Source organism: Canis aureus, chromosome 20, assembly GCF_053574225.1.
Source record: "Canis aureus isolate CA01 chromosome 20, VMU_Caureus_v.1.0, whole genome shotgun sequence".
Lineage (NCBI taxonomy): Eukaryota > Metazoa > Chordata > Mammalia > Carnivora > Canidae > Canis > Canis aureus.
Genome location: NC_135630.1, coordinates 24,714,723 through 24,737,179, shown reverse-complemented (window position 1 = coordinate 24,737,179; position 22,457 = coordinate 24,714,723). Strand labels below are relative to the sequence as shown.

General features: G+C 37.7%; 1 long non-coding RNA gene across 1 annotated transcript in view; it reads left to right on the top strand.

Annotated features, from left to right (window-relative positions):
- LOC144291578 (uncharacterized) overlaps positions 1–22,457 on the top strand; it is a 50,036-nt gene that overhangs the window by 20,392 nt on the left and 7,187 nt on the right. Inside the window, exon 4 of the long non-coding RNA XR_013358903.1 lies at positions 4,357–4,503. This is a non-coding gene — a long non-coding RNA (uncharacterized LOC144291578). The remainder of the gene's footprint in view (positions 1–4,356; positions 4,504–22,457) is intronic.

Sequence of the window (22,457 nt, the reverse complement as noted above, 5' to 3'; positions counted from 1 at the left end):
GGAATCATACTAGAAAGGTATGATATCATATTGAAAATTAAGACATGGAAAACACTGAATACTAAAAAAAAGGTCTATTAGAAATTTGAGAAATATTGATTAATGAATGAAGGGGTACTTGGATGGATGAACCAGGAAAGGAATGTGCACTTATTCTAACACTGGAATCAAGGGTTGTGTTGTTTTGCACTTACTACTAAAATCATGTGAGGAGGATGCCTTCAGCTCAATGTCTGCTTTTTATATCAAATCTCAACAGTGTGCAGTCATTTCTATAACAAACAGGCCCACAATCCCCTCATTGGTGAATTTAGTTGTCTAGTTTCAGGACTGGAAAATAAGCTTCTAGAAGTCTCAAAAGTAAATTTGACAAAGTGTGAATTGCCTTTGTATTTGTTCATATAATAGTCAAAACCTAATATTTGAAACTTCATTTTGACAAATGATTTATATGAAGAATGTAAAATTACTGTGGTAGTTTTTGAGAACCTTATTTTATTTACTAAATTTTACTGCCAAGTAAATTATGCAAGGAAGAATGTTTACTCTTAAAACTTTAAAAATATTTTTTCGATGGTGAGGGCTTTGAAAAACCCTTTAAGAAAGTATTATAACTATTTCAGTTTAATTTTTTTTAGTTTAAAATTTTTTAAAGATTAATTTATTTTATTCATGGGAGACACAGAGAGAGAGGCAGAGACATAGGCAGAGGGAGAAGCAGGCCCCTATGGGGAGCCCACTGTGGGATGATCCTGGGACCCTGGGATCACGCTCTGAGCTGAAGGCAGAAGCTCAACCACTGAGCCACCCAGGCATCCCTCAGTTTAATTAAAAAACAAAACCCCAAACCAAAAAACCCAAAACAAAACAAAAAAACAAACAAAAAACCTTCCCTCTGCTTTTACAGAGAAAAAAGAACCAAAGTATTTTCAGTGACTTCATGCTGACTCAAACTTGCTTTATGAAAATCCTCACTTTTTGATATTTCGAGTTATAAAGAGTTTGCTGAGGGGCTGATTGATTTCTCTTTATCAATTGTTGAAAGTATTACACTTGTAGGATGACATGTAGAAGAAGCTTGTCATTAAATTGGAAGTTTGAACCCTCCAACTAGAATGCTTTTATATCACATCATAGCTTGGCTTCCTCAAAATTACACTTCTTAAAGATAAGTTAATAATGAACCCTAAAGCTATGTTTAATGATAAAACATAATATGCCATAAGGACATTAAGTAAATACTTTAAGAATATTAGTCATAAACATTATAGTAAGAAACCAACAAAAAACCTTGAGAAGTTGCCTTAAGTATACTAAACTGAGGGCAAACCATGACAAATTTCAGCTAATAAAGAGAATTTTTATATTCATGTCAGCAATTGCAAACAGGAGTGGAATGTAATTTGCAACTTTACTGTGTCACTCGCATTAGCAAAGAGTAAAATAGACCCTTTAAATACAGTTGTGTACTCTGGACAAGAGTATGTGAATGCACAACAATACTGTGTTTTTGATGACTTGACAGCATTACCTAATAGACACTCATATTTAATCTCCATGTGTGTGTTTCCACACTGAGGGTTTTTATCAAGGGCTCGGTTTTTTTCCGAGCCCTTTAGCTTTAGGGTTTTTATTTAAGCTCTGTGAATTATTTCTGAGTCATTAAGCAAGTTCCCAGGATTCTTATTTTAAGGCAGATTTTATAACTAAGATATTTTCATTTGTTTTCATTAAACCCGTGAAATGCATAGGAAAAAAGTTTTAAAAAACAGAAGTCAGTTTTGAGATATCTTAACAAAAAAAGTCTTAAGAGATACAAACATTTTCAGAAGGTAAGCTGTCAAACGGCATTCATTTTAAGTTCCAATGTCATTTTTATTAAAAAAATAATTTGAAAAAAACGGGCATTATCTATCAGTTTTTATGATGTAATTTCCAGTGGGAAAGTTTTAGAAATGGGCTCTTTCCAAGGCATCGCTCTCATTCTTTTGAAACAATAGTTCCATCTAGTGGACATATTACTTAGAAACAAACCTTTAATTCCAAATGTTAGTTTTTTTGTGTTTTTTTTTTTTTTTTCTTTTAACGAAATCAGCATTGGAAGAAAATAACTAGAATAATAGAGATAATTTGTTTTAAATATTAAATTCACAAACAATGAACTAGAAACCAAATGATTAAGTTGGAAAACAAAAATGTTTACTTGTAAATAAAAACTTTCCTGTTTCTTTTTTTTTTCTTTTTTTTTTTTTTTACGGTTTTATTTATTTACTCATGAGAGACACAGAGAAGAGAAGCAGAGACATAGGCAGAGGGAGATGCAGACTCCCTGTGAGGAGCCTGATGTGGGACTCGATCCCAGCACCGCAGGATCATGACCTGAGCCAAAGGTAGACGCTCAACCACTGAGCCACCCAGGTGCCCCAGTTTCCTGTGTTTAAGAACACAGGAGAAATTTGGCAAAAATTAGGGTTATTTCTTTAAGATTTTTATTTATTTATTTATTTGACAGAAAGAGAGAGAAAGAGCAAGTACACAAGCAGAGGGAGTTGCAGGCAGAGAGAGAAGCAGGCTTCTAGCTGGGCAGGGACCCCAAGGTGGGACTTGATCCCAAGACCCCAGGATCATGACCTGAGCTGAAGGCAGATGCTTAACTGACTTAGCCACCCAGGTGCCCCAAATTTGGCTCATTTAATCAGTGTAGAGAACTGAACTAGATGGCACTGGAGTGACTGAGATGAGTCTGGTACAAGTATTTCCAAACATAAAAGTAATAGAGATAATTTATTTGTTAATTTCCACAACCGCATTAATTGAGCTTCCACCCCAGCTAGGTACTGGCCCCTTTCTAGCACCTGGGATACCGACAGGTGATTTAGTCATAGGGCATGAGAGCGCCTACCTACCAATATCGCTGGCAGTACAAACTATGGACCACATAAAAACTGGACCTCTGATAGTGGCTTAATCTGCAACACAATAGCAAAATAGCCAGTCTATTTAGATGTTTCATTCAAACATTAATCATTTGGAGGTATTCCTAAATATTAACGTGGTTGGATTTTTAAGATTGATCCGGCCCTGTGACTTCTAATTACATTATCTCTAAAAGTAGATTGAAGGCCTACAGAGTAAACTTCTAACCACTTGGAATAAAGTAAGCCTGAAGTCACAGTTCTTGTCATTATTATCTTCCTGAACTTAAAACCTGACTCTTCTGTGGATGGCTGTGTTAAGTAGACTTTTAACTAATTTCATTTCAAATCATCAAAATGGTTGATGGAATCATTATTTACTTTTAGTTTGGTTTAAAATTAAAATGATTAAGGTCTGGGCAAATCTTTTAAAATGTGCAGATTGTATTTCCAGGTGCAAGTGTCTTTGGATTAAGGCAGGGCATTTCTGGCTCTCTCATACCCCTTATATTACTTGACTATGATTGGGTCAACCCAGAGCAGACAAACTGACTACAAAGGTGGTCTTAGGTTAAGTGGTATCTATGTACCTCTTTTTCTTTTTTTTTTTTCACATGGGAACCAATTCTAGGGCCTCCCAATGTTATTCTTCAATTTAACCAAATGAGCCGATATTTCTCCTAGGATTCCCATATATTTGTGTGGTGACAAAATGCCACTTTGCAATTGTAAAAGAGTGGTTCAGTAACACGGTCCTTGGAAGTCTTCTCTCTAGGTCTCAGAAGTTAATTACCCTTGCCCTTTCAAGGGTGGAAGGAGTCTTACCAACTGTCTTTAATACTATATAAGTACTTTCTAGTATATAATCTTCAGAGTTATTCAGACAGACATGAATGGTCTTGAATCTCTAAATATATATTCTCTAACGTTTTTTCTCCATAGTAGAAGTTATAATCTAGACTTGAAGATGAACTTGCTGGATAGACCTTTTACTGAAATGTTAAATGGGTTAGAAAATTAAGGAGTGTTTTTGTGATCTATGCAAGTGATTGAAATCAAACTCTTAAGAGCAATGAGAGGAAAAAGTGAGAAAAAAGCCCCAACCTATGGCAATGGGATGAAGGAAGTAGCTCAGTTTGGAAATGTAGGGGCTGGAGTATGTGGCCATTTGGAAATAAAACTAATGACTACCAGTCACTCTTGTCTTGGCACCAAACATTGTACTAGGTACTCCATGTGTTGCCTCATTTGTCTCACAACTCTCTGGGCAACAGAAATTATTACATATTGATGCATTTAACAGTTAAAAAACTTGAGGTTTATAGGAATTAAATTACTTCTCCAAATCCACACAGAAAACGGGAGGCAGAAATGGCATTGTCTGACTCTAAATCTTTGGTTTGTTCTGCTTTTATAGTGAAACTATTATCTTCACCTTCAGATGAAATGCTGATAAATAAAACTAACGGAACTTCATGGAAAGAGGTCGAAACCACTGTCGTACTGTCTTCAGAAAAAGCTTTACTATCCACAGCAGCATTATTCCCAATTGCCAAAAGGTGGAAACAACCTAAGTGTCCATCAACAGGTAAATGGATAAACAAATATGGTATGTACATGAAACAGAATATTATTCAGCCTTTAAAATGAGTGAAGTTCTTTTTTTTTTTTTTTAAGAACCAAAGTTCTGACACATGCTACAACAGGTATGGATCTTGAAAACATAACGTGAATTAAGGCAGACACAAAAGGACAAATATTTTATGATTCTACTTATATGAGGTGCCCCTAGAATAGGCATATTCATAAATACTGAAGGTAGAATGGAGGTTACCAGAGGCTGTGGGGTGGGGAGACATAGGAAGTTATTGTTTAATGAGTACAGCTTGGGATGATAAAAAAAAATTCTGGGAATAGATAGTGGTGGCGGTGGTTATACAATATTGTAAATATAGTTAATGACACTGAACACTTAAAAATGGTTAAAATGGTAAAATTTTTGTTATGCATATTTTACCACAATTAAAATGAAAAAGAAGGGTGCCTGAGTGACTCAGTCTATTAAGTGTCTGACTCTTGATTTTGGCTCAGGTCATGATCTCAGGATTGTGAGATCCAGCCCCATGTCAGGCAACACACTAAACATGGAGCCTACATAAGATTCTCTCTCTCCCTCTCCCTTTGCCCCTCTGTGCCCCCCAACCCCCTGCATGCACTCTCTCTCTCTCTCTCAAGAAAGAGAGAGAGAATAAAGAAAAATGAAAACAAAAAAGAAGTCTTTATTGAGAATGAAAAAGATTTGAGGGACAAAATTTCCAAATAAAATTAGGAACAGTGGAGGTGAGTAAACTCTGCACTTGCAATACATCCAGAAAAGTTAGAGGGTAGAGCTTGAAAACTTCTGGGACTGAGTTGGGATCCAAGAATTCAGGCAAGTCTGAGTACAGATACTCAAAGGGAAAAGGGTAGACAAAACAGGGCCCTACCTAAAGAAAGTGTATTGATTTTCCTGTTAAGATCCTAATTAATCACTGAAACTGCTCCCAACTCAATCCAGGAACAGGAGACGTGGTGCTTTGCTTTCGCAAAAGCAAAATGGGCTGAATTGTAACCCTCTTCCCCCTCAATTCATATGTTGAAGCCCTGAACTCCAGGACCTCAGAATATGAGTGTCTGTGGAGACAAGATTTGTAAGGAGATGATTAATTTAAAATGAGGTCATAAAAAAATAAAAAAATAAAAAATAAAATGAGGCCATTATGGTGGGCCTTCATCCAATCTGGTATCCATAAGCAGAGAAAATTTGGACACACAAAAAAGACACCAAGGAGGCTCACATACCAGAGGAAGGACCGTGTGAGGCCACAGGGAGAAGGTGGCCATCTGCAAGCCAAGGAGAAGAAACTAAGCATAGCAACACGTTCACCTTCAGAACTATGCGAAAATAAATTTCTGATGTGGTGTTTGCTCTGATGGCCCTAGCAGACTAAAACAAGTACAAAACTTGTTTCTTGAGGTCTTCTTGGTCTATGGTAGAGTAGTTTTATAGATGTAGGAGCTAATCTTTCATATGCTGTGCGGAAGAGGGACATTGAAGGGGGAAATGAAGGGCTACAACCCTAATAAAAATGGCTTTTGGGTGACTTGAGAGCAGCTGTCTGGAGAGGAAAGTGGTGGGACCATTTTCTACAAGTGTCATACATTCTCTGCTCTGGAGTTTCACTCATATAAGGCAAACTTCCCAGTATTCTTAGACTTTTGTTGCTGACTAGATTCGCATCTTAAGGATCCAGCCACGTTCATGCCTTTATCCTGTTCCCATGAAATGGAAGCAAATGCTGCTGCTGACAAATCACAAGTGGCTTGAATAGTTGAATAAACAAATTGTATTATTTAATCAGGAGTCAGCAAAATGAATGAGAGGAAATGGCATATTATTTTAGGCACAAAAATCAGGGAGCCTGATGTGGGACTCTATCCCGGGACTCCAGGATCACATCCTGGGCCGAAGGCAGGCACTAAACCACTGAGCCACCCAGGGATCCCCAAGAGCATGAGTTTTTGAATTGATTAGAATTCTATACAAAGAAAACTGCTGGCCCAGGGCCCTTTGAGGAAGGTCCAATTCCTGGCCTGGTGACCACTTTACTCTTTGCCTGGTTGCTTGTTTGCATCTTCCTCCTTTGCTCCCTTCCATGAGAATTGAGTTTCTATTATGGACTGAGCACAGCACTGAGGGTACAGAAATGAAGTCCAGAAACACAGTTCCTACCTTCAAAGAGTGCCAGTTGGAGTTATGGAAAGAGCCAAGTAAGCCAGTGATTTTGGGCAGTGCATTACATCCCATCACACAGTGATACAGAGTCCCATGAGAAGACACAGCCAGATAAGTTGGAGGCTGGGGGAGGCTGTTCCCAAGGGCAGTGGGGATGGGGATGTTTGAGTTTCATTTTGATGGAAAAACTCATTTATTTTTCCAGCCAATAGACAACTATTGAGTATCTATCATGTGCCAGGCAGCTTCTAGTGTTTCCAAAGGTAGGAGTGCCTCAGAATCATCTGGAGGACTTGTAGAAACACCCATTGCTGCTTGCTGAGGCAGGCGGTCTATAGGATGGTTTGAGGATTTGTGTTTCCAACCTATTTATAGGTGATAGTGCTACTGGCCCAAGAATTATACTTTGGGAACTACTGCTTTAGACAGAGCAGTAAGTAATGGGGAAAAAGACAAGTAGCACCATGGGTTGGGTTGCACAGTTTTAGCATGTAACATGGCTTGAGGACAGGCTGTGGTGACAAAGGGCCTTGAAATCCAGCCTCTACCACACTTGCTAAGTCCTGAGGGCTGCCTCAACCTGAGGGACGAACCATATGCCTATTTTGTCCATTTGGCAGAGCCCTTTTATTTTTTTTAATTTATTTTTTATTATTTTTATTTTTTTATTTTTTATTTTGGCAGAGCCCTTTTGCAAAATGTCTGTCCTGTGTGTCTTTTTATCATTGCTCTACTCAAAGGGACAATTTTTTTTTCTGTAACTTGCACACAGGCATGAGCTGTGCCAAGGGTGGAAGCGATGTGCAAAGCAGGACATGAGAAGTGGAGTTGGAGTGGGTCAGAATGTTCAGAACACACAGGCATGTGTTCCACATGCTCCACATGGCCAAGGTGACTTCCACCTTTATACTCAACAACCTTGATCCTCTTTCACACACACACATGCTGTGTTAAAATTCTTCACCCACAAGGGGACTGTCCTCATCTCATTTTGGATCCACCCTGTCACTGTGGACAGCTCTTCCTATTTACAGGCCAGGCAGTGTTGCCAGATATTAAATAGACACAAAGATAAGGGATACAAAGGACCAATCGAAGGACACTCATAAAATAATGGCTTAGGGGAAGATAGTCAATGACCAGAGGAGGCTGCGCAAGACCAAAACACCTAATGATGACCACAGGACATGTGGTCTTGGGACATCTGAACTTGGGGATTCACATGAAAAGATTAGAGGGCGGGATCTCTGGGTGGCTCAGCAGTTTAGCGCCTGCCTTCAGCCCAGGGCATGATCCTGGAGACCCAGGATCAAGTCCCACATCAGGCTCCCTGCATGGAACCTGCTTCTCCCTCTGCCTGTGTCTTTGCCTCTCTCTCTCTCTCTCTCTCTCTGTCTCTCTATGTCTCTCATGCATAAATAAATAAAATCTTAAAAAAAAAGAAAAGATTAGAGGGAATGACTGGCATGTCAAATGAATAAATAAAAAACAGAAAAGATGATTAGAGTGGCTGTATTTAGGATTAAAGAAACTTTGCCCCGAGAAGAAAACCTATTAGGAGTCTAGAGTCCTTGGGCAAAAACCATTCTGAATAAGAGATTTAGCCTCAGTAATGAAGAGGGAGAAAATCCTGCACATGGAGATTTGTATTTTTAAAATATCAGCCTGTGGGTCACTTTGGAAGAACCCACCTTGCTGTCCATATCTATGGTGTCCCCATGGCCCAGAATTGTTCAACAGGACTTGTAGTGTCAGAGAATATGATCCATGAGCTAAATGCATTTGGGTGAAAACAAGCAAATCTTGAAATTTCAACACTTCTGTAGTGAAAGCAAAGGGCTTAAAAAAGATTATTTAATATCTTCTCTGCATTGCTTTATTAAGACCTCCAGCAGCGCAAGACTCTTTGTGTTATCCAATTAATGTGCAGGTAAAATCTGCTATCTGCTAAGTATCTCGCACGTGAGAGTTCAGCATGCATCAGGCCCCTGGAGGGATTGTTCAAACAGATTGGTGGACTCCCACTCCTGGAATTTCTGATTCAACTTCTGGGATGTGACCTGAGAATTTGTGTTTCTAACAAACAAGCTCCCAGCAGATGCTGATGCAGCTGTTCTGGGGACCACACTTTGAGAACCACTGTTTGTAAACATTAATAATGTCTTTTCTTACAATGAGGAAATTGGCGTTTAAATGGCAAAAGTCACAGCTTTTGGACGAAGCATTGTGGTCAACGCGCTGAGTTACGACAACACTTGAGTAAATGTGAACACCTCTCACTCTGCCGTGAAGAGATCTCACCAATTTTGCCCAGCCTGCTTACCAAAGATTTCACACACAAGATGACATGTGGAATATGGAATCGTTTGATAAATTTTACCTCAGTGGAAGAGCAGTGATTATAATTTGAGGCAAGGTTGATTGGGTCATGCTAAGCAAATGGATGATGTGAAAAGGGTTGTTTTGAATTTTCTATTAAATGATAAAAAGATTCCTTACAATTAAATTTGAGGGCATATATTTGCTCCAATCACCAATCCGAGCAAACTTGGTGCTACATACATCTTTGAACATACCACTCTGTTTGAAGAACACTGTCGGTTGGAAACAAGCACAAAGAGACCAGCACAGAATAGACTTCCTGGTGATGTCCACAAGCAGGTCTGGGAACCCGTATGGATCTTAAATCAAAAGAGCCACCACTGAGATTCAGCAAGCCACAGCTCACCCGTGCATTACTTAAGCATTCCTAGATTAAGTGGTTTCTTTGGCCCCAAGGAAACCACAGAAATAATTGGAAACTGAAGTAGCTGCTACACACTGTCCTTCTTTCTTTGACAGCTGAACACATCCCTTCAGCGGACAGGTTTAACGCAATGAAATGATAAGTAGATCAGAACTACTGTGGAATAAGCTCGAACTGGCGAAGGGGTTTCCAGTATTCATCTGTGAGTGACCAAGCCTTCACTAGTGTATGTATTACTTCTATAGACTGGCCTATGAATATGGAGCCTTCATCCTACAAGCTAATTTGGGAGAGCAGTAGGTGATGGGGGCCTATTTCAAATGGACAAGTTTAACGTAACACTTATTCTGAAAAATAGCACCGTTGGTTCTTGAAAATGAAAATGCATAGGCGCTGAGTAAGTATCATAGGAAACATTACAGGGTCTTATTAGGAATGCTGTTGGAAGTAGCTGTGGTGGGAGGGTGGGGCCCAGCCCCTTTAAGAGGAAGGTTGGGCCTATTGAGTGCCAGCGGCTCCTCTCATTAAAAGGGACTTAAATGAAGACTCCTGACTGTGCAGGGGAGGCCAGCCAGGCTGGGTGAAGGAGGAGGCTTCTGCTAACAAGCCTGGTATGGGGCCTTACAGAGAAAATCAGCACAATTGACTTCCTTTGTTGTTTCTACATGGACTGATGTATGGGAGAGAAGGCCCTGATGGGTTAGTTAGGGGTATCCCTTTTGAGGGAGCCCTAGAAAAGGAGCCAGATGGTAAAATAAAGACTAGCTGAGATCAATGTGACACAGCCTCCACGGCACCCTTTAGTTATGGCTCTGTCATACTGGAAAAAACGTGTTTGTTCCCCTTCTAGTTACATGCTCTGCTGGTGTGGTGTGATGTCTTGAATGTGCCCATATAAATGCAAAATGTGAAGACCAATGTAGAGTGTTATTTAACTGTACACACAAAGGCACCTCCATTAGCCCTGCGCCCATGATGTGAGTATTTGCGTGGCCACCATTCTTCACTCTGCATATGGGCTAGCACCAGGTGACCACAAATCGCAGATGGACTGTTGGGAAAGATCCACTCCTCGCCCACTTCGGTCAAGCAGCTTGTGTTCTTTTGAGCACTCACCATGTGCTCAGCACCCTTATGTTCTCAGCTTTTGTGGGTATTTGGGCTTCTTCACCATGGAGGATGACCTGGTGCCTCCAATTTATTCCCTTCCGCTTTGCCTTTAGAAAATGGACTCATCCTAAGTGAGTCCAAGAGAAAGATCTGATTCAAAATGGGATGGTGATTATTGCAGGACTGTTTTCATTAGGAAAGTCAGAGGATGTCATGCATATTTTTTTTTCCTCTTTTAGACCAAATAATGTTTTGAAAAGTGCTGTGAAACCAATGAGATAGAACTTGAAGGAAAAAACTGCAAGATGAGGGTTCTGGAGGCCAGAAATGACAAAACGATGGTCATTGTCATTTTTATGGCTTCATTTTTGTTGCTCTCAAGGGATTCCCTACAGAAGCTTGTTCAGTTCATCAAAGCAAAACAGCTGACTTGTTCAGGATGTCTGTTGCCGACACTAAGACTGGCCTCCAATTTGCCAAATAAGAATTCTTGTCTTATGTTTGGCATCTTTAAAGTAGCCTTCCTCCTTATCTTCGGTCAGTGCCACATGGAATTTATTTTCCACAGTTTGGAGGCTGAATCCAGGATTAGGGTGCCAGCATACCTGTGTCCTGGTGAGACCCCTTGGGTTGTGGAACGTCTGCCTGTGTCCTCATGTGGTGGAAAGGCAAGCTAGCTCTCTGGAGGGCACTTTTGTGAGGGCACTAATCCCATTCCTGAGACCATCCCAAAGACCCTGATACCATCACCTTGGGCAATAGGTTTTCAACATATGAATTTGAAGAGAGACACAAGCATTCAGACCATAGTACCAGGGTATCTTTAAGCCAGAAAGGTACCCTGCGATGGGTCAAGCTGTGTCCTCTCAAAATGTATATATTAAAGTCCTAAACCTGGTACCTCACAATAGAATTTTATTCAGAAATAGGGTCATTACATATACAATTAGTTAAAGTTAGGATGAACTCATCCTGAAGTTGGATGAGCCACTAATCCAATATGCTAATGTCCTCATAAAAAAGAGAAATTTGCACACAGGGAGCGCACCATGTGAAAATGAAGATAAAAATGGACTGATGTTTTTATGAACCCAAAGAACACTGAAAAAATGGCCTACCACCATAAACTAGGAGAGAGGCACGAACCAGATCCTTCCTCACATCCCTCAGAACAGACAACTCTGCTGGCACCTTGATCTCAGGTTCCCAGCCTTCAGAATTGTGAGATGACAAATTTCTGTTGCTGAAGCCACCCAGTCTGTGGTATTTTGTAACAGTAGCCCTGGCAAACTAATACAGATGCCATTGTCCAGCAGTGCTTCATCCATGGGGATGCCATACACTTTGGATGATCAGCCACTTGTCAGGACTTGCTCTGCAGATGGCGGTGGTGGCAGATAGCATGTTGGGAATGATACCTTTGGTAGCAGGGAGCAAGGTCCTTCCTAGTCACCTCAGTCAGGTCCAAGCCTGCTAAGAAGTTTCTGAGGTAGTCTTATGTGAGGATGTCACCTCTGCAGGTCTTTTTGTTTTCTGGTTTCTCTAGGCCTAGGAAAAATTCTGTGAGGAACTCTAGGCTAAAGTTGGTTACCAGGTCAAGGATGGGATCAGGGAAGGGGATGTTCTTTTTCTTCATTCCTTCACCTCCTGAACTTTGACCTACAGTGACGGTAAATGGCCTAACCAGGGGTGTCCTGGGGGAAGGAGGAGAAGAAATACATGCAGGGGATTGTGGAGGCCCATTGCTGTAAGTGCCTTTGCTTCAGACATTTCGAATAAGTCTTTTTCTCCTACCTTAAGTTTTGCCACTGGATTAGTTAAATCTAAGTACATTTTCAATTTCCAGCAAGAGAATGGAAAAGCTAAAGGGAATTTGATTTGATATGGAAATATATTTACCTCCTAAATGTTAGATACATAGTACATTAGAACATATTAAAATTAATATTATAACTTAATGTTACAACTCTTAAAAATAACATTTAACACCACCATATTTATCCCATGGTGATAATACAGTTTCTGAAGCTTCCCTGAAACATGACTACAACTAATAACTATTGCCTTTTGAATGCCTACTATGTATCAGGTGATTTATATGCATTACTAATCTTCCAAAAACTCTGTCAGATGTGTAAGCCTTGCAGTTAAGATATACAAACCCTATGGTTTTAAAAAAAAGAAAATGTCAGGGCACCTGGTCGGTTCAGTCAGTTAAGCATCTGCCTTCAGCTCAAGTCATGATCCCAGGGACCTGGTATCCAGCCTTCCAATTGGACTCCCTGCTCAGTGGGGAGTCTGCTTCGCCCTCTCCCACTTCCTCTGCTTATGTGCTTTCTCTCTCTCTAACAAATGAAGTCTTAAAAAAATTTATAAAGAAATAATAAAAAAGAAAAGGTCAAGTAAATTGTTTAAGATTGTCCAAGCAGTAAGTAGAAGGGCTGAGATCAAATCTAAGTCTTTCTGACTCCAAATCCCATATGTTTTCCACCACAATACTTTTTTATTGTTTTACCATTATTACTTTTTTTTTTTATAATTTTTTTTTATGATAGTCACACAGAGAGAGAGAGGGAGGCAGAGACACAGGCAGAGGGAGAAGCAGGCTCCATGCACCGGGAGCCCGACGTGGGATTCGATCCCGGGTCTCCAGGATCGTGCCCTGGGCCAAAGGCAGGCGCCAAACCGCTGCGCCACCCAGGGATCCCTACTTTTTTTCTTTAAGAAGAGAATGAATTCCACAGTGTAAGAGGGTTCCCCTTTCTGCACATCCTCGCCAACATCTGTTGCTTCCTATGTGGTTAACTTTAGCCATTCTGACAGGTGTGAGGTGGTATCTCGTCATGGTTTTGATTTGTATTTCCCCGATGATGAGCGATGGTGAGCATGTGTCTGTTAGCTCTGAAAAACACTATGGAAGTTCCTCAAAAAGTTAAAAATAGAGCTTCTCTATGACCCGACAATTATACTACTAGGTGTTTACCCAAGGGATACAAAAGTACTGATTCGAAGGGGCACAAGCACCCCAATGTTTATTGCAGCATTATCAACATTAGCCAAACTATGGAACAAGCCCAAATGTCCATGGACTAATGAATAAAGAAGAGGTATGTGTATGTATATGTGTATGTGTATGTGTGTGTGTGTGTGTGTGTATACACACAATGGGATACTACTCAGCCATCAAAAAAGAATGAAAGCCTGCCATTTGCAAGCTGTGGATGGAACTAAAATGCATTATGCTAAGCAAAATAAGTCAGAGAAAGACAAATATTGTATGATTTCACTCATATTTGGAATTTAAAAAACAAAATAGATGAACACAGGGGAAGGGGAAAAAAGAGAGGAAAGCAAACCACAAGAGACTCATAACTATAGAGACAAAACTAAGGGTTGATGGAGGGAGGTGGAGGGGGTATGGGCTAGATGGGTGATGGGTATTAAGGAGGGTACTTGTTAGATGAACACCAGATGTTATATGTAAGTGATGAATCACTAGATTCTATACCTAAAATTGGTAAAACCAATTTTACCATACATGTCAACTAACTAGAATTTAAATAAAAACTTAAAATGAAAAAAGAATGATTTTAATATATTTGGAAACAATCATATCTTTTTATTTTAAAAAATTCAAATTTGAATATGGCATAATCTGTCATAATAGCAGTTGGGTATCCTAAATGCTGCGAAAATAATGGATACTTTTGTAAATCCATTCATTATCCTCCATTGATTTCACTAAATTTCACAAAGCTTTTTTTTTTTTTACAGCATTTATCTATGCAATTTTACTTCTCCTAAATTCCTATTGGAAAATGCTCTTATTTTAAATAAAGTTATTTTATACTACTTTTTAAGTGTACTAATTAACTTACGGATATTGAGCTAAAGAATTTGCACATTCTAGTAAATTCTATTAAGTGGTGGCACCTATTGACGATGTATGATATTGCAGTCTAACATCAATAGAAACAAATTCTTAAGATTTTAGAATAGGAAGAAACTATTTTGTCAAGCTTTAAAACTACAGAATGTGTATTCCTTGAGAATATGGTATGTCTGGATTCGAGAGTGGAGGCACAGAGTATGCATGGCGCATCTTTCTGACATCTCAATTTTATTCAATATTTATATATGAAAACAAATGTGTATCATGACTTAGCAACATTGGCCTACATTTTTTATCCATGATGGAAATCTTCCAAAAAGTGTTTGTGTTGCAAACATTTTCATTTTTTTCTTTGCCATTAGAGGTTCTTCAGCGGAAAGTTTTTAGAAAAATTGGGTCAAGTTCATCTTCCTTGTGTGAAAGACAAGAAAATGATGTTCTACTGGTAGGTCCAGGGTCAGACACAGTGCAAGGAAGGCAGAGTTCCAAATTCTTATTCTACATTCTTTTCCATAGGAGTTCACCACACAACCCTCTTTTACATAGTACATGCCCAGTTAAAATTAGAAGAAATGTTAAATTTGGAGAATCACAAATGCATGGTCAAAAAATTGGGGGAATGTGAGAAGTTCTATAACCTTGGAGTTACTGGAAATTGGTAGCAATGCTAGAATGAAGATATCCCACCTGAGAAATCTTTGCAAGTTCTCAAATGACTGTGGAGAATATTAGCAAGCACATTTTCAAAACCGATAGTTTCTTTTTGCTGGAAATTTTAAAATTCAATTCTCCCTGGAGGAATTTTGGGTTGAGAATATGCCTTGAATTTTATCATATCAAACAACAGATAAATTACCAGCATAGCTTTATAACACAGTCAACATTCTGAAACACAGCTATTCCATATAATGGAGAATCTTCAAATTTAGGCGAAAATTTTGAGTTCAAAGAACTAAGACTGTGAGTGAGTCTATTTATTATTTGATATGTAACTAGTTAGACCTCCAGATTTTTTTCTCATTTATACTTTCTTTTTGTTTTACTTTGCTTTCTCAAAAAGCAAAGGGACTTAGACAATAGATAGACCACTTCAAAAATTCCAAGTGATTGCTCAAAATGAAATCGTAGACTGAGGTTGGCAAAGATAAGAGCTGAAAACAGAAAGACGTGTTACTGTTGTAAATAACCAAACCTGTCTCAAAAATGTGCTAAAAGTTTCCATATTGCTGAAGAGGCATGCCTTCAGCTTTTACTAAAGTGGCTTGGTCAACATGGAAACTTAATTGTTGTATATAACTAAAGTCTCAGATGTATGGAGCCTCCAGGGTTTGTTAATTCAAGCAACTTAAGAATGCCATTAAATACTCAAGAGTCATTCCTTTTGTTCTACTAGCCTTGACATCTTGGATAGGCTTTCATGTTTGCAAAATGACTCTATCTGCAAACCATATATCCTCACAGATCAATGTCCAGAGGAAAAACAAATACAAGTGTGCTCTCTCTCATGTCTCTCTTTTGATTTTTTTCCCTCATGTCTCTTTTTAAGAGCATAGAATCTTTCTCCAGAAGCTACTCCAGCAGATTTCCACTCATGTCTTATTACTTAGGATTGGATCAGGTGCCATTTTCTGACTCAATTTCTACATGGCAAAGGAACTAGAACTACTGTGTTATGGTTGGTTGAGACTAATCAAGAATCACTCTCTGGGGCTGAGACTGGGGCAGAGCTAATCTTCCCTAAGACCTAATTCCTGCGACGAATATAGATTTTACAATAAGTAAAAAGGCTCAGTAAAAAAGCAAGTATCTGCTACACGGTCCCTCATAAAGCAAAAGAAGTCAACCTCCCCAAAGCCAATGAGGAGAGACTTTTAGCACGGGGGGGGGTACCACGGTAATATAGAATGTACAAGTGAAAGATACACTTAGAGGGGCTAAAAAAACCACATCCAGTGCATGTTTTCATCTAACACTTCTGCTATTTGGGAATTTAATCTCTGACTGCAGATTTTCAAAGGCAAAGGCAGCCTCCGATTTTATGGCCACTTTCCATAGCTAATGTATATAAAGCATAAGAAGGATCATGGCTTGTCCTGCGGAATGCTGGGAGAGCAAAAGAGTCTGTCCCACTTGCCTCTTTACCCAGCACAACTCCACGTGTTGTTTATACTGTGCTTACACTGTGGTATTCTGTAGCAGAATATGCACAGCAGATGAGAAGAAAGCCATTTGTTCTCAAGAAGAATCATGAGCTCTTTGGGTTCCATGAATTCAGTTTAAGGGTACTGTCAAATGATGTAGATTGTGTAGATCACGTAGTAGAAATTTATGTAGATAATTTTGTCCGTATTGCATAGTCTTCTTATGCTCTACATTATCCTTGGAAACTAGATTATAGGATTTTTTTTCTCGGACAAGATAAAAACAGTCACAGGGATATTATTTTAATAAATCACTAACACAGGATCACATGATAGAATCATTAGAAGAGTCCTTAATCTTCTTTTTAGAAACTTGAAAAACATCGAAGAAAAGCAAACCAAGGTTCCACCAGCAGCTGGTTATAAACATTTCTTAGCATAAAATAAATAGTGTACTTGGATAGCCTAGCTAGTAGGGAGTAATGTCCTAAAACCATGTTCAGCTAAGCCATATTTTTCTCTGTACTAAAGAGAGCTCAGGTTCCTTTCAGATAATATGATTCTAAGAATTCTGAGATTCTATGAATTACTAAAATGTGTATTGTTCTCTTTGTTACTTAGTATTTCAGAATTATATGTATCTTCATTAACTCAACAAATATGCACTGAGTGCCTAGTATGTTCCAGGGGGCTTGACATACATTTGTAAACAAAACAGACAAAAGATCTAAGCCCTTGTGAGTTAATGTTCCAGCAGGGATGATAAACATAATAAATTAATAAATATACTATGATAGAAGGTAGTATGTGCAATGGGAGAGAAAAAGAGCATGAAATAAAATCTAGACTATGAGAGATGTTGCCTTTTTATTTATTTATTTATTTATTTTTTATTTATTTATTTATTTATTTATTTTTTTACTGGAGAGCTAGGTGTAAGATGTTGCCTTTTTAAATGAGATGGGCAGGGTTGGCCTCATGGAGAAGACTGTACATATTTATTATATATGTGTATGTATATATGATGTAGATATAAAATATACATTTACATGACTGTAGAAATACAACCTGAATTAATATGAAATACTAACTATATACGTATACATGTATTTTATACAGAATATCCATTAATGTATACCCCATTATTTTTAAAGTTGTGATAATTCAAACACTAAATTGCTTAAAAAAATTATCTTTGTGTTTTCCATGAAGAGCTTCAAATATAAAATAATTCCCAAAATAATGTTTTTGTATTTTTTGAATTTTTCTTGGTTCTAAAATCTTGTTTATTTTAGAAAATTCAGAACATTGAAAAGAAAATAAAATCACCCATAATCCCACCATTCATAGATAACTACTAATATTTTAGAAACATTTCTTTTTTTTCCTACCTGCACTTTTTCCTCTTCTCTCCTTCCCCTCCCTTTTTCCTTCCTTCCATCTATCCATCTAGATAGAATGAAAAATAAAATAAAAATAAGGGGATCCCTGGGTGGCTTGGGGATCCCTGGGTGGCTCAGCAGTTTAGCGCCTGCCTTCAGCCTAGGGCGTGATCCTGGAGACCCAGGATCGAGTCCCATGTCGGGCTCCCTGTATGGAGCCTACTTCTTCCTCTGCCTGTGTCTGTGCTTCTCTCTCTCTCTGTTTGTCTCTCATGAATGAATAAATAAATAAATAAAAAGAAAAAGAAAATAAAAATAAATATACAGTTTATAAGTTTTTTAAATTGAGACTGCATAAATCTTCAATTCCTTACCTATAACTTTTGTAACCACAATATGCTTAGGAACTGAGACTCGATTAGCTATGAAAAGCTAATATGTTATAATCTGTATATTATATAACACCCTTGGTGTGGTCGGGGGCAGGACCCTTTGGTTAAATACATTAATGTTGAAATGTGGGATCTTGGGTGGCTCAGCAGTTTAGTGCCTGACTTCAGCCCAGGGCGTTATCCTGGAGACCTGGGATGGAGTTCCACATCGGGCTCCCTGCATGGAGCCTGCTTCTCCCTCTGCCTGTGTCTCTGCCTCTCTCTGTCTTTCATGAATAAATAAACAAAATCTTTAAAAAAAAAAAAGTTGAAATGCTTGAGGTTTACAATAAATAAGATAAATAAAGACTATAAATAGCCTTATATGAATTCAGGTCATATTTTGCTATTAAATGAGTTACAAAATAGTGTTTGTTACTTGGAGCTTTTAGATTTCAGAATTGTAGATAATGAATTGTGAACCAAAGTACGTTTTTTAAATGGTGATTTATCTTTACTTAAAGTTAGCATTTCTATGTTAAATTTTTGTAAATAATTTTAATAATGACAAATGGCTCTATTACATGTTTCTTAATTTAGTTCACAACTCTCATGTAGATTTTGATTACATTTGATTACTGACTCTTTAATTTAGATTCTTAGAAGAGGACTTTACTGGATCAAAGAATAGGAGCATTATCAAAACACATGATACATGGCATAAATGGCTTTCCAGAAAAGGCAAACTCATTTATATTCTCAATAGTAGCATATGAAGATTCCAGGCTCATTTTAGATAGCATAGAATATAAGTCCTTAACACATATTTATTAAATAAAGGTGTTTTTAAAGATTTATTAAAGCTATTTATACATTAGACATGTTAGATAATTGTCCATATTTGATACATATGTATATATGTATTTCTGGTTTTTCTTTACATATTTATATTGTTTTTAAAATATTCACCTATATGTCACACGTAAATACCACATATAGTATTTATAGTGTTTACCTACATGTTTCCTAGTTTATATTTACATATTTATGATTGTATTTTATAGATCAAATATATTGGTTTCAGTTGTTTTTCTTCCATTTTGTTAAACATTGCTTTTAGGGTTTTATATTTTTCTTTTTACTGTTTAATCCATGGAAAATATATTCTTGAGCTACAAATTATCTTTAAAACATTTTTTTTAGACTTCCACATGGGTGATATATTTCCTGAGCTCCTGTATATGGGAACTCACCATACAAGATTTTGTCAAGTACAATGGGTTGCAATAGTTCCTCTTCAATATCTTGTAAGGATTTTCTCTGACTTATGAGAGCTTCTCTGATTCAGAGAGGTGCTCTTAGCCATGTAGAAAGCTTAGGAATGGAGTCCTAAGACCCTCTGAGGGGAGAGTCACATGGTTCGGCATGGCTGGGGCTGGGTCAATATGAGAAGGTCCTCAGTCAAATATCATCTTCAAAAAACAGACAGTAATTGTGAGTAGATGAAAAAGTGAAGAAAAAAGCAGCTTTTTTCTTAAGAAAGTTTTTAAAGAGTAAAAGAAGAAAATCCAATGATTGTGGTGAATGCCAGTATAGCAGAGCCAAGACAGCCACTTTCTGTTGTGGGCTATAAGAGCTGACCCGATGCTAGTAAAGAACAGAGAAATTCCTTAGGCTGTGAACTATGTATACTAAGATTCAAAAACTCCAGAAAACAACATGGTGACTCATTCCATGAGCCATACAGATAGCATTTCACAGAAAAGCTATTTGGTCTGCCTGGTTGATGGTCACGATGTAGCTTGTCATGGGTACCACTTTACCAGAGGACCTCAGTGCTTCAAAGACTTTGGAACAGAAGTTGGCTTCTGGCTGTAATGTTCCTGGGCTTTTCAATTAAGTGAAGCTCATTGGTTTTGCTCATGGATGTGTCAGATGATAGGTATTCATTGATGTCACCCTTCCTCAACCCTACCTATTAACCCTACATCTTCTCTTTGTCTAGCAGCTCCTTTCCCCCTTACTCCCAGAGCCTAGTAAAACCAGAAGACTGTGAAGGGGTAGCTTAGATGAGAATGTGAGAAGAATTTTTTTAAAGCTTACTACACTCTGCATTCTGCTTCTGATTCTAGCAATTCTCTGTCCAAGAACATGCAAATGCCACACCAGCATGACTGTTTCTAACTTTTACAAGATGCATGTAACATCCTTAGCAATCTATTTAGATATCCCTTATAAAGAAGCTGAAATGGGGCACCTGGAGCCCTGTGTAGGCAGATTCTCAGCAGGGAATCTCTGCTTGAGATTCTCTCCCATTTCCCTTTCCTTCTGCCCCTCCCACTGCTCTCTCTCAAATCAATCAATCAATCAATCAATCTTAAAAATTCTGAAATGTACCAGGGGGTATGTTTATTGGTGCAAAAGAACTTTCAGAAATTTACCAGAAGAAAAAAAAATTATCAAAATCTTAGTTCCTCTTTTATTGTTACATTTTTGTTAGACTATTTTAATTGTCAGGACACATGGATGGCACAGTGGGTTAGGTGTCCCACTCTTGGTTTCAGCTCAGGTTCTGATCTCAGGGTCATTAGATCAAGCCCTGTGTCTGGCTCCATGCTCGTGGAGTCTGCTTATGATTCTCTTTCTCCCTTTTTCTCTGCCCCTCTTGCTCATGCTCTATCTTTCCCTCTCTCTCAAATAAATAAATAAATAAATAAATAAATAAATAAATAAATAAATCTTTAAAAAAGAATATTTTAATTGTCTAGTTTGTGCTATACCTAAAAAATATATGTAATATTTAGAATATATATATTATATTTAAGTTGTTTTCACAAATTAATTATAAAGGAAAAACATTTGGGTTTTATGCCTTTTACCACTAATTTCCTGTTACTTAAACAAATAGCTTCAGGTATATCTATGGAGTATTTATACTTCTAATTTTTGAAATAGCCTAATTAGGAACTTGTATGCATATCCTGTTGAAACTAATCAACAATTTAATTGTTTTTTGGAAATGGGAGGTACCTTGCAGACATTAATATCAAGAATGTGCCTGAAGCTGCTTTACTCTGGAATATTGTCCAAAATCTCCAAAATTCCTCTACATAAAGTGACATATGTAAGTTTGGCTTCATCAGAGTACCTACAAACTAGAAAATTATATAAAAAGCTGTAATTCTGCTAGATTGGTAAATCTATACCCACATCTGTGATTTAGTTTCTCCTTCCATTATATGATTTGTTTTTCTAAGGGAGATAAACATGAAATCTGAGTTTTACTTGAAGTTCTTCTGAATTGCAAGATAGAATAAAAATTATAAAAAGGATTTTGTGCAATGGCCAAAATGTAAAATGATCTTAGGTTTCAAAAATAAACACTTCTTACTCAATTAGTCTTCTGCTTTGAACTGTGACCTACATATTATAAAAGTAATAAAACCTTCAGATTTTCAAAATTGGAAGATAAATTCTCAGAAAGGCAGGCTCCTTGCATTGTATCATTGCTACATTCTAACTAACCATAGATATGGTAAAACAAATATGTTTTTTAGAAGTGCAAAAATATATTACTAAGAAATAATATATTTATATTTTAATTTTTTAAAGATTTATTTATTTGAGAGGGAAAGAGCAGGGAGGGAGGGGCATAGGGAGAGGGAGAGAGAATCCCAAGCAGATCCCCTCTGAGCACAGAGCCAGACACGGGGCTTGATCTCATAACCCTGAGATCATGACCTGAGCTGAAATCAAGAGTAGGATACTCAGTGAACTGAGTAACCCAGGTGCCCCAGACATGAGGCATTTATAATTGCTTATAACATGTTAGGAAATTATAGAGCAATTTATATAAAACTTAACATAATTTCATTGTAGTAATTCAGTATGTTATTTTACACTGATACCTGAAAAATGAGTGAAAAAGTAAATGAAAAAAAGTATAATGTAAAGAAAAAATGACAAGTGCTATTCCATTATCTTCCTGTATGTTGTGTTGTCCAGGATTGGTTGGTATCCCTCTATTGTTCCTTTTTTGACCAATTGGTTTTTTTAGCTTGGAAACTTTTATGAGAACTATTTCTTAATTCATAATTATTACCTTATTTTTGTAGCACAATTTTT